Source organism: Pan troglodytes, chromosome Y, assembly GCF_028858775.2.
Source record: "Pan troglodytes isolate AG18354 chromosome Y, NHGRI_mPanTro3-v2.0_pri, whole genome shotgun sequence".
In the NCBI taxonomy this organism is placed as follows: domain Eukaryota; kingdom Metazoa; phylum Chordata; class Mammalia; order Primates; family Hominidae; genus Pan; species Pan troglodytes.
Genome location: NC_072422.2, coordinates 28,589,539 through 28,605,830, shown reverse-complemented (window position 1 = coordinate 28,605,830; position 16,292 = coordinate 28,589,539). Strand labels below are relative to the sequence as shown.

General features: G+C 39.1%; 1 pseudogene; it reads right to left on the bottom strand.

Moving 5' to 3' along the window:
• The window catches only part of LOC112209235 (anosmin-1-like), a 184,898-nt pseudogene that overhangs the window by 146,054 nt on the left and 22,552 nt on the right, over window positions 1-16,292 (bottom strand).

Here is a 16,292-nt window from a genome sequence, read left to right as displayed (position 1 = left end):
AGTAGAGACAGGGTTTCACCGTGGTCTCCATCTCCTGACCTCGTGATCCGCCCGCCTCGGCCTCCCAAAGTGCTGGGATTACAGGCGTGAGCCACCGCGCCTGGCCGATGCCACTTGTATTTTTAAGGGTCTTTCCAGCAGCCATGAGGAAATGTGATTTTTTGGGGTAAGAGTGGAGGCTGAGAGACCCAACAGGATGCTCTTGGATTCATCACAGCCGGAGAGAATGGCAGGCTGGAGACAGGAAGAGTGGTTAGATGACATCTGTTCCACAGGGGGTCTGAAGGGGAAGCTGACAGGCTTTGCAGATGGTCACCAGAAGTGATTAAACAGTGTGTGGTTTCTAGAAAACAATATGCAAACCTAATCTTCCAAACAGATAATCAGAAAATTGTATCGTCAACACTGCTTCTGGGTTTTCTGACTTTTCTCTCCCTATATTCATACAAACTAGTTTCTAGAATTGTTGGCCCGTATGTAACAGTGTAGACACAGGGATCTGTTATGCCTACACTGGCTTGCTGAGTGATTATAGAATCATCATCAAACATGTATGTGCCTGATTTTCCCTGTCTGTAAAACGGAGTGACTACAGATTACCAGTAACCTTGTTAACATAACGCATTAAGAGAAAAATCCCACCTAGTACTTCATGAATCCCAAAAGAAATGCAAACTATAATTATCTGCACAGGTATCCAGTCATGATAACATCCAAAGGAGACAAACTTTGATTAATAAGCAAGATTCATTCCCAAAGATTCCCAGGGATCCCAAGTTAAAGACAACCCTTAAATTTCTGTGAGCTTTGTAATATATTCCAGAGTTTTCAGTTGGGATTAATTGTGACTTATTGATTGATTCTTCCTTTCTGACAAAAAGGATTGCTTTCTTTTCTTGTGAAATTCAGTCTCTCATGGCAGCCTTGATTAATCATTTGCAAACTATGGTTTAACCATCTATAGTCCCTAATGTACAAATTTCTTTCACTGCAGTAATTTTAAAGTAGTTCAAATAAAACTGTTCAATTCAAATTCCTTCTAAGTTTGTAAAAGATAATTTCTTGATGGGATATGGAAAATATGAGTGCTTAAATAAGAAGTAATACCAACGTAACAAATTCTCTTTCCTATAATACACAATTTTTAAAAATTGGACAATAAGAATACTTATGAAATTTAATCAGCCTCATGACATTATGTGCTTTATCTGCAATGATGGCATAAAAAAGTTATCCAAAGTTCCAGCTGACAACCACTTAATATAATTAATACCCAAAAATGTTTGTACAGAGCAAATGCTTAAGACATTACATAAACAGAATAAGTGGATTGTAACCAAGCATTTCATTTCTGCCCATGATCTAGACAGTCAGAAATAAGCAAAGCTTACCCTCACCAAATTATTTCACATTCCCATAAGAATTCTGTTCTATTTTAAAGTAACATTCATGTGTATTAAATGACAAAATATGTGCATGATTATAGAAATGCATCATTAGAAACAAACTTTTTAGTTTAGGAATATGATTCTATAATAATTTATGTATTTGAAAGACCTTTAACAAAATAATCCTTTTTATAAATATGCTATTTCAATATTATATATTCCTTAGATTATATTTTGTTTATAAAATAAAGGTGTATTTCTATTTTAGGACTAAAAGTAATACCCATGAAATAATTTTTGTTTTTGTGTGTGTGTGTGTGTGTGTTTTTTTTTTTTTTGAGATGGAGTCCTGCTCTGTCACCCAGACTGGAGTGCAGTGGCACCATCTCGGCTCACTGCAACCTCCTCCTCCCAGGTTCATGCCATTCTTCTGCCTCAGCCTCCCAAGTAGCTGGGACACAGGCACCTACCACCATGCCCAGCTAATTTTTTGTATTTTTATTAGAGGTAAATTTTCTCTGTGTTAGCCAAGATGTTCTCGATCTCCTAACCTTGTGATCCACCCACCTCAGCCTCCAAAAGTGCTGGGATTACAGGCATGAGCCACCATGCCCAGCCCCATGAAATAAATTTTACCAGACATTATTATGATCCCAAAGTTGCTGCAAAATTTTTAGCAAACTTTGTAAACTTTACTCATTAATACAATCTTATTATAAAACGTACTTCAGACTGGAGCTGGAGCATCATCATATAAATATTAAAAAAGGAAAAATTGTGGTGTATTGGGATTGAGGTAAGAAATGTATTATATCAAACATATAAATAAGTAAGATAAGTTTATCATGTTCTTTAGTGTGCAGAAAAGAATACTCAAAAATGGAAAAGAGGCTATTTCATTAAAAAAAAGCAAATTATTGGCCGGGCGCAGTGGCTCATGCCTATAATCTCAGCACTTTGGGAGGTCACAGTGGGCAGATCACAAGGTCAGGAGTTCGAGACCAGCCTGGCCAATATGGTGAAACCCCATCTCTGCTAAAAATACAAAAATTAGCCAGGTGTGGTGGTGAGAGCCTGTAGTCCCAGCTACTTGGGAGGCTGAAGCAGGAGAATCGTTTGAACCCTGGAGGTGGAGGTTTCATTGAGCTGACATCACGCCACTGCACTCCAGCCTGGGTGACAGAGGGAGACTCCATCTCAAAAAACAAAAAACGCAGCAAATTAAACCAGCAATTCCTACAAAGAAATGAAAATGCATGCAAAATTACCTAAGTGTAAACGGAATACATGAAATCCTCTCTGGCCTAACCAGAAAACATTTTCTCCTTAATGCTTTTTAACAGGAAATTACAAACAAAACATAAAATAAAGTAGTATATAGAACCACTGACACCTGTAAATTGATGGCAGTGGTAACTACCCAAATCAAATCTTACATGTGATAAAATGTCACAAAATTATATACATACATTGCATGCATGTCAATTTTGTGCTTTTGATATTGATTACAACTACTTACAGTGCAACCATTGGTGGAAACTGGATACACATGATTTCTTTGTGCTTTGTGACTTCTGTGAAACGATAATTATTACCAAATTAGAAGTTTTTGCACCATTCATACAGGTATAGGAAATCTACCTTAGAACATCACTTGTGATGCTGGCACCAAAGCAGGGAACCACTGTTCTGCAAAAAGAAAAAGAAAAAATGTTGACCCGTTATATACTTTTCTAATACAAAGCTACACATACACAGATTTCTAATTTAAAATTATAATTTATGCATATAATTTTTGAATATTTGCATTTTAACAAACGCCCAATCTTGCAAAACCTGATGTCCCTCACTTCCAGTGATAGAAAATGTGTTTGTAATGTGAGTCTCATTTTGTCACTGATTTCATTCTGTAAACAAAGACACATAAAATAGTAAAGATTCCAAGCTGTCTGAAATGAAAAAGGGTCTGAGGCAACTTTGGTGTTTTGAGCAGTGAAGCAGGAAAATGAACACTAGACAGTCTGACAACAGTCAGCACTTTGGGAAATTTACAACTTATGCACTGTGGATGCTTTTGCTGTCAACCAATTTACAGAAATAAGAGTTTGGGATTGGGAGAAAAATTCTGTATTAGTCTGTTCTTACACTGCTATAAAGAACTACCTAAAACTGGGTATTTTATGAAGAAAAGAGATATCATTAACTCACAGTTCTGTATGCTTAACAGGAAGTGTGGCCAGAGAGACTCAGGAAATTTACAATCATGCAGAAAGCAAAGGAGATGCAAGCACATCTTACTATGGCAGAGTAAGAGAGAGAGAGTGGAAAGGGAAGTACTATGCACTTTTAAGCCGTCAGATCTCATGAGAACTCACTCACTATCATGAGAACAGCAAGGAGGAAATCTGCCCCCATGATCCAATTACCTCCCATCCTTCCAATTTGACATGAGATTTGGGCAGGGACACAAATCCAAACCACATCAAATCTCATGTGAAAAGCCTTCTCTTACTCTTTCACCAAACATATGATCACAGACAACGGACTTCACATCCCCAAGCTTCAGTTTATTCACGTATAAAGCAAGCATATCAGCAATATCTCATATATCAGGTCACTGGGATAACTAAATGAAACAATAGATACACTCAGTATGTAACAAATTTTTGGACTGTAATTCATTATCTTGAACATTAGAATTTCTGCATTCCACATAACTGAGATTTTGGTCATGTATTTTTCTCTGGTTGGGATCTTTTAAGTCAGGTTATGCTAGGCTGGAATACGTGGCAAAGCTAGCAGAAAACATCACCCAACAGCTAAGATGTCATGACCTCTAGTTCTCTGAAGTTCAAGGTGGAAATGAGATAAAATCACCCATTTCCTATGTTTGAACGTCTAAAATTTTAATATGAAGGATACCAGTATCGATACAGCAAGATGACATGTGTTTGCAGTTATGAGAAAAGAAAATTGAATCAAAAAAATCTTTTAGAAAATACTTTAATGACAAGTTTATTGAGATACAATTCACAAAATGCACTCATTTAAACTGTACAATTTGAGTATATTCAGAAAGCTATGCAACCATCACCACTATCTAATTGTAGAACATTTTCATCAGCCCAAAAAGAAACCTGGACCTATTTGTAGTCACTCCCATTCTGTCTTCCCACTATTTGCCTTACCCTGGCAAACACTAATCTACTTGCTGTCTTTATCTATTTGCCTATTCTGGACATTTTATATAAACGAAATTATACAATATGTGTTGCCTTTTTGATGCTAAATGCTACAGCAATCTTGCTTCATGTACATTGTAGTATATATTAGTACTTCATCTTTTTTGACCATCAGATTCAGCTATATGAATATACCACATTGTGCCCATCCACTGCCAATAATATATCTGAATATGTCCCTTCCCAATAATGGTTTAATTATAGGATCCCCCAAACCACTAAATAAATCTCAACTCTATAGAATTGGCAATCTTGTTCTTCAATGTGAAGATTACTGGCTTAAAAGATCTCAGCCCCATATGAATGCTTTAAGTATGAAACCCCTCGAGCATATAGCCCTACTTTTTACTCCTTCTCAGCCTTAACTCCCAATAATTCCTACACATTCTCAGGATTTTAGCCAGTCTCCTAAGAACCTACACACCACCTACTGAGTTGTGTACGTCCACACCTGGGCCCTCATCTCTTCCCCCACATCCATGCCCCCCATCAAAACAAGCAAGGACTGAAGCTGGAGACGCATTACAAACAGCCTGGGGTGGAGTTCACTACAATTTTTGGCAGGGATTACATGAGAGAAGTAATTCAATTGGGCAGAGGCTAGCGCTGGACAAATGGTAGGCACGTTTTAATCACTGGAAAAGGAGGTGTTAAGAGAACATATTTAATAGGGCATAATATTCCCTTTTATAAAATTGAGGTTTTATAAAGGGAGCCATTGGCTTGGTAACAAGCTAAAAGTTCACAGAGGGGCATGGTCATAAACAGGGTGACAACTGCAAAAAGAAAGGGCTAGGCATTGAGCAGCACAGCATGTGGATGCTGGGGGCTGGGGCAGAGCAGCTCTGCAGAATTTCCTACATGATGGCCACTCTCAGCTTGCTGCCCAGTGTGTAGGTTCATATGATTGGCTAAAATCCTAGGTATGTGAAGGAATTATTGGGAGTTAAGGCTGAGAAGAAACAAATATTAGGGCTATATGCTAGAGGGGTTTCATAGTTAAAACTTCCCCTGCTTCCCCTGTGCAGTGTTGGCTCCTGCCAGGACTTCCAAGGACCACACCTGTCTGAGCAAATCCTGGACTCAACTTGAGGGTTCCAAGCTCCCCTCCACCCAGTGATGGGAAGCAATGAGGCACCTTCTAAAGAGACTCAGGGCTGAAGTGGACAGCCTCAGACCTTGGAACTAGGTCAAAGCCAGTTCCTGAAGGTCTTTTTCAGCACCATCTTGGTTTGAAGGCTTTGAGTCTTCTTGAGTCAGGTCAGCGGGGTCCTGCTCCTTGGTTTAGAATCCTTGACATGGGCACAAATGAGACCTCCTTCCCTTCCAGATGTTTCTCTTCCTAGGCAGAAGAGCAGGATCTTATCTCAGGATGAGATCAGGGGACCCTCAGCTATTTCTGCACTTACTGTCTTCCTCTTTGGGGTCTTATCACACCCTTTCCTGCTGAATGATATACTTTATTTTTGTCTGTGTCTTCATTGATCAACTAGACTGTTTCCTGGGGACAAGACTCTCTTTTTCCTCTTTACCTGTCTGTATCACATTAGCAAGGGAGTGCAGCATTTGGTCTTCATACAGAAGGCACATTTCTGAGGGCATGGAAGGGTGACTGAAGTTCCCAAAGTAGACATGGCAACTGTTGCCTGAGGTTCCAAAAGTAGGCATGGCAACCGTTGTCAATAGGTTGACAAAAATACCACTAACACAGCAATATACCTTGACTATAATTATTATTATTATTATAGTGACCAAATCTATGTGGCAGATGTGTGCCTTGATATTTTACATACTCACCCTATGTAATCATCCCACAAAATGACATAGGTTTCATTTATTCATTTTACAATTAAGAAACCTGTAGTTAGGGAAATCAAGTAAAATATGCAGAGTGACAAAGCCAGTGATTAACCTCAGTGGTAAATAACCCAACAGGTAAAGCCACAGGTGAAGAAAGGAGCAAGATGCACACTCAATTTTGAAGGAATTTCCAGATTTATAACCTTGAAAGGAGAGACGAAGATTGGTCCAACAGTCCTAAATACTGTATGTTGAGGAAGCAGCAGTTCAGATGGATGGGGTGGAGTAATGAATAGGAGGGGAGATCAGGTAAAAGGACAGAAAGTAGATTGCAGGATTTTCATTACAGAAGATGTTATCTCTGGAAATAATTTTTTTCATTTCGCAAATATTACAGAGTTAATTAAAACAAAATTAGATAATTAGAGTCCTGAGAAGCCCTGTGCAGGACACACCTTGTTATGGTTTGGCTGTGTCCCCACTCAAATCTCATCTTGAACTGTAGTTCCCACAATTGCCATGTGATGTGGGAAGGACCCTGTGGGAGATAACTGAATCCTGGGGGTGGGTATTTCCCATGCTATTCTTGTGATAGTGAATAAATCTCATGAGATCTGATAGTTTTATAAAGGGCAGTTTCCCCCCACACACACTCTCTTGCCTGCCACCATGTAAGACATGCCTTTGCTCCTCTTTCACCTTCCACCATGATTGTGAGGCCTCCTTAGCCATGTGGAACTGTGAGTCCATGAAACCTCTTTTTCTTTATAAATTACCCAGTTTCGGGTATGTCTTTATCAGTAGTGTGAGAACAGACTAATACACACCTTGATTAGCTTTCTTTCATTCCCTTCTACTGTGTAGGTTGAATGGCCAAATTTCAACAACAAAAGCACAAAGGATGCAGCAGAGATTGTCTTCAGCTGCCCAACCTCCCCTTCAAAATGTAAAACCCCCTGCCCTGCCCCACACGGATTTTTCTTCTTTCCTGGAATTCAGTGCTCCACATACTATTGACCTATACACACCCATCAAAATCAGAAGGAAACCAATATTTTAAATTGGGAATCAATATCAGTGCATTGCCTTGACCAAGATATTTTCATTCAAGTAAAATATTCTACTAATCAAAAAAATGAAAAACTCCGTCATTACAAAGAAATATTTGGGGCAATGTCAAGCAAGCATAAATGATTATTATGATTACAATGATTTTTTAAAATTAGTGAAGACAGCATGTCATAGGCTGCTTGGAATGATTAAAAAGATAATCCATGTAAAGTACTTATCAAAATGTTTAGCACAGGATTTTTTAAATCCTTAGTTATTACTGAAGTGACGTAACAAATTTTTGGACTATGATTCATTATCTTGAACATTAGAATTTCTGCATTCCACATAACTAAGATTTTGGTCATGTTTTTTCTCTGGCTGATATCTTTTAAGTCAGGTTATGCTAGGCTGGAATAGTGGGCAAAGCTAGCAGAAACCATCTGATTATGTTATCATTTGCCATTAACATTGTCTTTAGCCATTGTGGAGTAATCCTTGACTTAATGTCTCCCAACTCACAATGGATAATACCCTAGAGTAACTGATTCAGTCTTATTAGTGAGACTAATACTAAAATAAATAAAATACTGAAAGTATTTAGTATTGAAAATACTGGCCGGGTGTGGTGGCTCATGCCTGTAATCGCAGCACTTACGGAGGCCGAGGTGGGCGGACCACCTGAGGTTGGGAGTTTAAGACCAGCCTGACCAACATGGAGAAACACCATCTCTACTAAAAATACAAAATTAGCCAGGCATGGTAGTACATGCCTGTATTCCCAGCTACTAGGGAGGCTGAGGCAGCAGAATTGCTTGAACCCAGGAGGCGCAGGTTGCAGTGAGCCAAGATCAGGCCATTGTACTCCAGCCTGGGCAACAAAAGCGAAACTCTGTCTCAAAAGAAAAGAAAAGAAAATACTAACATACAGTATTTGAGCAAATACTAAAATACAATTAAAATTTGCAATAAAAAAGGGAAGGCCTTTCCATCCTGTATTTTCCTTGGGTGATAGCAATGTTTCAACATTTGCCAACATGATGAGTGGGCAATCGTATTAGCATTTTGCTTTAATTTTATTTGACTGGGCATTTGTTTTCCTTTACCATCTATAGTCTGTCTCTTTTACCATATCTATTGTGGATTGTTCCATATGTTAAAATCAACTTTAGCAAGTATTAGTACCACTTAAGTTAAATGATCATTTGTCTATTGCAAAAATTCTCCAGCACTTCATTCATCTTTTGCATTTATTCATGATGTTTTTCCACAGGGAGATTTTATATGCACACACACACAGACGCACATAGCCATGCATGCACTTATATATTTTCCCTCAAAATGCATCCCTAGTTCCTTTTTGGATTTTGAGTTTCCTGTTTTTCTTAAAATAATTGCCTCCATGCCAAGGTTTTGAAGCCATTCTGTGCTTTTACCTGTATCAATCATCAGGTGTTATACTATTTATCTCCACTAAGAACTTCTAAGAACCCTGCCCACCAGCATCAGGGATGCCAGTAAGCCCCCAATAAATGCTGGCCACTTTGTTTAGTCCAGGTGTGCATGACATTATTCCACCACAATACACCTACATTGCTTACATGTGGTGCTCTTTGAGCAGAAAAGTAATCAAAAAATGTAAGAATCCAATACATTTCAACACTCTGCCCCAGGGGAAGTCCTTCTTCAGATACCAATCAATGCTTTGACACTACAAGTAATTGCCTGTGACCCTGAATGGACAATTTTGTGTCCACGCTTGGTTTAAGTTCTTTTAAAGCAATACATGGAACTAGGGATATATGGAACTATGGATACAAGTCATTATATATTTGTCCAAACCCATAGACCATACAACACCAAGAGTGAAGTGTATGTAAACTACAGACCCTGATGATGATGATGTGTCAATGTAGGTTCATCCATTGTCACAAATATCCCACTCTGGTGGGGGATGTTGGTAATGGGAGAAGCTGTGCATGGTGGGTGCAGAGTATGTGGATATTGTCTGTACTTTCCGCTCAATTGCTGTGAACCTAAAATTGCTCTAAAAAATAAAAAGTCTATTTAAAAGGTTCACGGGGAAGGCTTTCTTTATATATCTGTTGTACATAAGATTCCTTTCAAATGTTATGGAATATCCTCAGTAAAAAGTCTTTTCATTAACCGAGGAAAAATGTCTTGGCTGGGCATGGTGACTCATGCTGTCATCCCAGTACTTTGGAAGGGTGAGGCAGGAGAATCACTTGAACCTGGGAAGTGGAGGTTTCAGTGAGCCAACATCACGCTACTGCACTCCGGCTGGGGTGACAACAGTGAAATTTTGTCTCAAAAAAAAAAAAAATGTCTGTCTGTGTTGTATAAATATTTCTCATTTAATGGAATTCCATAGGAAAAAAAAATTTGACCATATAGAAATACACTTGTCTCTAGACAACCAGCCTCCCTGTAGAGTCCTTTCTTCAAAGAAAATGCCACTTTGTCCAAGAAGCCTTCCCAGATCCCATCACCCTGACTACCACAGATACCTCTGTTGCTTGCTCTTATAGCATCTTGCACATCTCCCAGGCACTCTGTCACACAGTGGACAAGTGCAAATTGTGTGTGTTGTTTTAGTAGTAATGATCAACTGTCGCCCAGCCTGCAAAAGCTTTGGAAGCAGTGCCTACCCTAACATGCGCTTGCCATTGGTTCTCTGGCAAGTGGCAGTGTGCCTGTCACAGAGTAAATTGTTTTCACAAATGGCACTGATCAAAGACATAAGTGAAAGCAATAGAGAGACATAAAAGGAATTTACACGTTAGTGTTTAGGTCCTGAAGAGCTGGAAAGAATGACATAAATAGATTGAGCTGATGAAATGTTTCAGGTTCTCTGGGTGGAGATTTTAGGAAGCTTATTTTGTTTCCCATGAAGTAAATATCCAAAAGATTTGGCATGATAACATCAAAAACTGAAAAAAGCTTGTATTTTGGATCAAATACACATTATTTAAGAAATAATAATACTAATTATATTTTTATACAGTGCATAAAGCCACCAAAAGAAAATTCATAGAACAGCAAATGCCAGACTTTTCTTATCATCATTCCCTAAATAATAGTGTAATAGCTGTTTATGTAGCATTTGCATTGTATTAGATGTAAGTAATGTATAAATAATTTAAAATATATAAGAGGATATTTGCAGGTTATATGAAAATGCCACACCATTTTATTTCAACAACTTGAGAATCTTCAGATTTTGGTATCTGCAGGGTGGGAAGGGCAGGTCCTAGAACCCTTAAGGTGCATTATAACTTCAGTCCAGATTGATGTACTTTTCCTGAAAATAAAAGAATTGTATTTTTCAAAGATATTCATCCAAGAAGAATATATTGTTGTTTCAATGTAACCAGCAGTTATTTTTCACCTGTAGTTTTAAAAAGAACTTTAGTGCTAAGCTGACTGCCAGAGTTGAAAGAAACAACAGAAATGTCTTTTAAAAAATGTCAACTCCGTTTCAAAGTTCTTGTGAAGAATGAAAATCATCATCAAAGGTGGTGGAGCCAAGATGGACAAATAGGCACAACTCCAGTCTACAGCTCCCAGCATGAGCAATGCAGAAGACGGGTGATTTCTGCATTTCCATCTGAGGTACCGGGTTCATCTCACTGGGGAGTGTCAGAAACTGCATGCAGGACAGTGGGTGCAGTGCACTGAGTGTGAGCCGAAGCAGGGTAAAGCATTGCCTCACCCAGGAAGTGCGAGGGGTCAAGGAATTCCCTTTCCTAGTCAAAGAAAGGGGTGACAGATGGCACCTGGAAAATCGGGTCACTCCCACCCTAATACTGCACGTTTCCAGTAGTCTTTGCAAACAGCACACCAGGAGATTATATCCCACGCCTGGCTGAGAGGGTCCTATGCCCATGGAGCCTCACTCATTGCTAGCACAGCAGTCTGAGATCAAACTGCAAGGTGGCAGCGAGGCTGGGGGAGGGGCGCCTGCCATTGCCCAGGCTTGAGTAGGTAAACAAAGCAGCAAGGAAGTTCAAACTGGGTGGAGCCCACTGCAGCTCAAGGAGGCCTGACTGTCTCTGTAGACTGCACCTCTGGAGGCAGGGCATTGCCACACAAAAGGCAGCAGAATACTCTGCAGACTTAAATGTCCCTGTATGACAGCTTTGAAGAGAGTAGTGGTTCTCCCAGCATGCAGCTGGAGATCTGAGAATGGACAGACTGCCTCCTCAAGTGGGTCCCTGACCCCCGAGTAACCTAACGGGAAGATACGCCCAAGTAGAGGCAGACTGACACCTCACACAGCCGGGTACTCCTCTGAAACAAAACTTCCAGAAGAATGATCAGGAAGCAACATTTGCCGTGCATCAATATCTGCTCTTCTGCAGCCTCCACTGCTGATATGCAGGCAAACAGGGTCTGGAGTGGACCTCCGGCAAACTACAACAGACCTGCAGCTGAGGGTCCTGACTGTTAGAAGGAAAACTATCAAACAGAAAGGACATCCAAACTAAAACCCCATCTGTACATCACAATCATCAAAGACCAAAGGTAGATAAAACCACAAAGACGGGGAAAAAACACAGCAGAAAAACTGGAAACTCTAAAAATCAGAGCACCTCTCCTCCTCCAAAGAAACGCAGCTCCTCACCAGCAACAGAACAAAGCTGGACAGAGAATGACTTTGACGAGTTAAGAGAAGAAGGCTTCAGATGATCAAACTACTCTGAGCTAAAGGAGGAAGTTCAAACCCATGGCAAAGAAGTTAAAAACCTTGAAAAAAAATTAGATGAATGGCTAACTAGAATAACCAATGCAGAGAAGTCCTTAAAGGACATGACGGAGCTGAAAACCAAGTAACGAGAACTATGTGATGAATGCACAAGCCTCAGTAGCTGATTTGATCAACTGGAAGAAAGGGTATCAGTGATGGAAGATCAAATGAATGAAATGAAGGGAGAAGAGAATTTTAGAGAAAAAAGAATAAAAAGAAACAAAGCCTCCAAGAAATATCGGACTATGTGAAAAGACCAAATCTACGTCTGATTGGTGTACCTGAAAGTGATGGGGAGAATGGAACCAAGTTGGAAAACACTCTGCAGGATATTATCCAGGAGAACTTCCCCAATCTAGCAAGATGGGCCAATATTCATATTCAGGAAATACAGGGAACACCACAAAGATACTCCTCAAGAAGAGCACCTCCAAGACACATAATTGTCAGATTCACCAAAGTTGAAATGAAGGAAAAAATGTTAATGGCAGCCAGAGAGAAAGTCAGGTTACTCACAAAGGGAAGCCCATCAGACTAACAGTGGATCTCTCAGCAGAAACTCTACAAGCCAGAAGAGAGTGGGGGCCAATATTCAACATTCTTAAAGAAAAGAATTGTCAACCCAGAATTTCATATCCAGCCAAACTAAGCTTCATAAGTGAAAGAGAAATAAAATACTTTACAGACAAGCAAATGTAAGAGATTTTGTCACCACCAGGCCTGCGCAAAAAGAGCTCCTGAAGGAAGCACTAAACACGGAAAGGAAAAACTGGAACCAGTCACTGCAAAAACATGCCAAATTGTAAAGAACATCAAGGCTAGGAAGAAACTGCATCAACTAATGAGCAAAATAACCAGCTAACATCATAATGACAGGATTAAATTCACACATAACAATATTAACCTTAAATGGAAATGGGCCAAATGCTCCAATTAAAAGACACAGACTGGCAAACTGGATAAAGAGTCAACACCCATCAGTGTGCTGTATTCAGGAAACCCATCTCACACATAGAGACACACATAGGCTCAAAATAAAAGGATGGAGGAAGATCTACCAAGCAAATGGAAAACAAAAAAAGGTGGGAGTTGCAATCCTGGTCTCTGACAAAACAGACTTTAAACCAACAAAGATCAAAAGAGACAAACAAGGCCATTACATAATGATAAAGGGATCAATTCAACAAGAAGAGCTAACTATCCTAAATATATATGCACCCAATACAGGAGCACCCAGATGCATAAAGCAAGTCCTTAGAGATCTACAAAGAGACTTGGACTCCCACACAATAATAATGGGAGACTAATACCTCACTGTCAACATTAGACAGATCAACGAGACAGAAAGTTAACAAAGATATCCACGAATTGAACTCAGCTCTGCACCAAGCAGATGTAATAGACACCCCAAATCAACAGAATATATATTCTTCTCAGCAACACACCACACTGGTTCCAAAATTGACCACATAGTTGGAAGTAAAGCACTCCTCTGCAAATGTAAAAGAGCAGAAATTATAACAAACTGTCTCTCAGACCACAGTGAAATCAAACTAGAACTCAGGATCCAGAAACTCACTCAAAACCACTCAACTACATGGAAACAGAACAACCTGCTCCTGAGTAACTACTGGGTACATAACGAAATGAAGGCAGAAACAAAGATGTTCTTTGAAACCAATGAGAACAAAGATACAACATACCAGAATCTCTGGGACACATTCAAAGCAGTGTGTAGAGGGAAATCTACAGCACTAAATGCCCACAAGAGAAAGCAGGAAAGAACTAAAATTGACATGCTAACAATTCAAATAACTAGAGATGCAACAGCAAACAGATTAAAAAACTAGCAGAAGGCAAGTAATAACTAAGATCACAGCAGAACTGAAGGAAATAGAAACACAAAAAACTCTTCAAAAAATCTATGAATCCAGGAGCTGGTTTTGTGAAAAGATCAACAAAATTGATAGACCGCTAGCAAGACTAATGAAGAAGAAAATGGAGAAGAATCAAATAGACACAATAAAAAAATGATAAAGGGGATATCATCACCGATCCCACAGAAAAACAAACTACCATCAGAGAATACTATAAACACCTCTATGCAAATAAACTAGAAAATCTAGAAGAAATGGATAAATTCCTCGACACATACACTCTCCCAAGACTAAACCAGGAAGAAGCTGAATCTCTGAATAGACCAATAACAGGCTCTGAAATTGAGGCAATAATTAATAGCTTATCAACCAAAAAAAGTACAGGACCACACACATTCACAGCTCAATTCTACCAGAGGTAGAAAGAGGAACTGGTACCATTCCTTCTGAAACTATTCAAATCAATAGAAAACGAGGGAATACTCCCTAACTCATTTTATGAGGCCAGCATCATCCTGATACCAAAGCCTGGCAGAGACACAACAAAAAAAGAGAATTTTACACCAATATCCCTGATGAACATCAGTGAAAAATCCTCAATAAAATACTGGCAAACAGAATCCAGCAGCACATCAAAAAGCTTATCCACCATGACCAAATGTGCTTCATCCCTGGGATGCAAGGCTGGTTCAACATACACAAATCAATAAATATAATCCAGCATATAAACAGAACTAACAACAAAACCCACATGATTATTTCAATAGATGCAGAAAAGGCCTTTGACAAAATTCAACAGCCTTCATGCTAAAAACTCTCAATAAATTAGGTATCGATGGAACGTATATCAAAATAATAAGAACTATCTATGACAAATCCACAGCCAATATTATACTGAATGCGCAAAAACTAGAAGCATTGCCTTTGAAAACTGGCACAAGACAGGGATGCACTCTCTCACCAGTCCTATTCAACATAGTGTTGGAAGTTCTAGCCAGGGCAATCAGGCAGGAGAAGGAAATAAAGGTGATTCAGTTAGGAAAAGAGGAAGTCAAATTGTCCCTGTTTGCAGACGACATGATTGTATATCTAGAAAACCCCATTGTCTCAGCCCAAAATCTCCTTAAGCTGATAGGTAACTTCAGCAAAGTCTCAGTATACAAAATCAATGTTCAAAAATCACAAGGATTCTTATACACCAAAAACAGACAAACAGAGAGCCAAATCATGAGTGAACTCCCATTCACAATTGCTTCAAAGAGAATAAAATACCTAGGAATCCAACTTACAAGGGACATGAAGGACCTCTTCAAGGAGGACTACAAACCACTGCTCAATGAAATAAAAGAGGATACAAAAAAATGGAAGAACATTCCATGCCCATGGGTAGGAAGAATCAAAATTGTGAAAATGGCCATACTGCCCAAGGTAATTTATAGATTCAATGTCATCCCCATCAAGCTACCAATGACTTTCTTCATAGAATTGAAAAAACTACTTTAAAGTTCATATGCAATCAAAAAAAAGCCCACATTGCCAAGTTATCCTAAGCCAAAAGAACAAAGATGGAGGCATCACGCTACCTGACTTCAAACTATACTACAAGGCTACAGTGACCAAAACAGCATGGTACTGGTATCAAAACAGACACACAGACCAATGGAACAGAACAGAGCCCTCAGAAATAATGCCACATATCTACAACCATCTGATCTTTCACAAACCTGACAAAAACAAGAAATGGGGAAAGGATTCCCTATTTAATAAATGGTGCTGGGAAAACTAGCTAGCCATATGTAGAAAGCTGAAACTGGATCCCTTCCTTACATTTTATACAAAAATTAATTCAAGATGGATTAAAGACTTAAATGTTAGACCTAAAAACATAAAAACCATAGAAGAAAACCTAGGCAACACCATTCAGGACACAGGCACGGGCAATGACTTCATGTCTAAAACACCAAAAGCAATGGCAACAAAAGCCAAAACTGACAAATGGGATCTAATTAAACTAAAGAGCTTCTGCACAGCAAAGAAACTACCATCAGAGTGAACAGGCAACCTACAGAATGAGAGAAAATTTCTCCAATCTACTCATCTGACAAAGGGCTAATATCCAGAATCTACAATGAACTCAAACGAATTTGCAAGAAAAAAACAAACAACC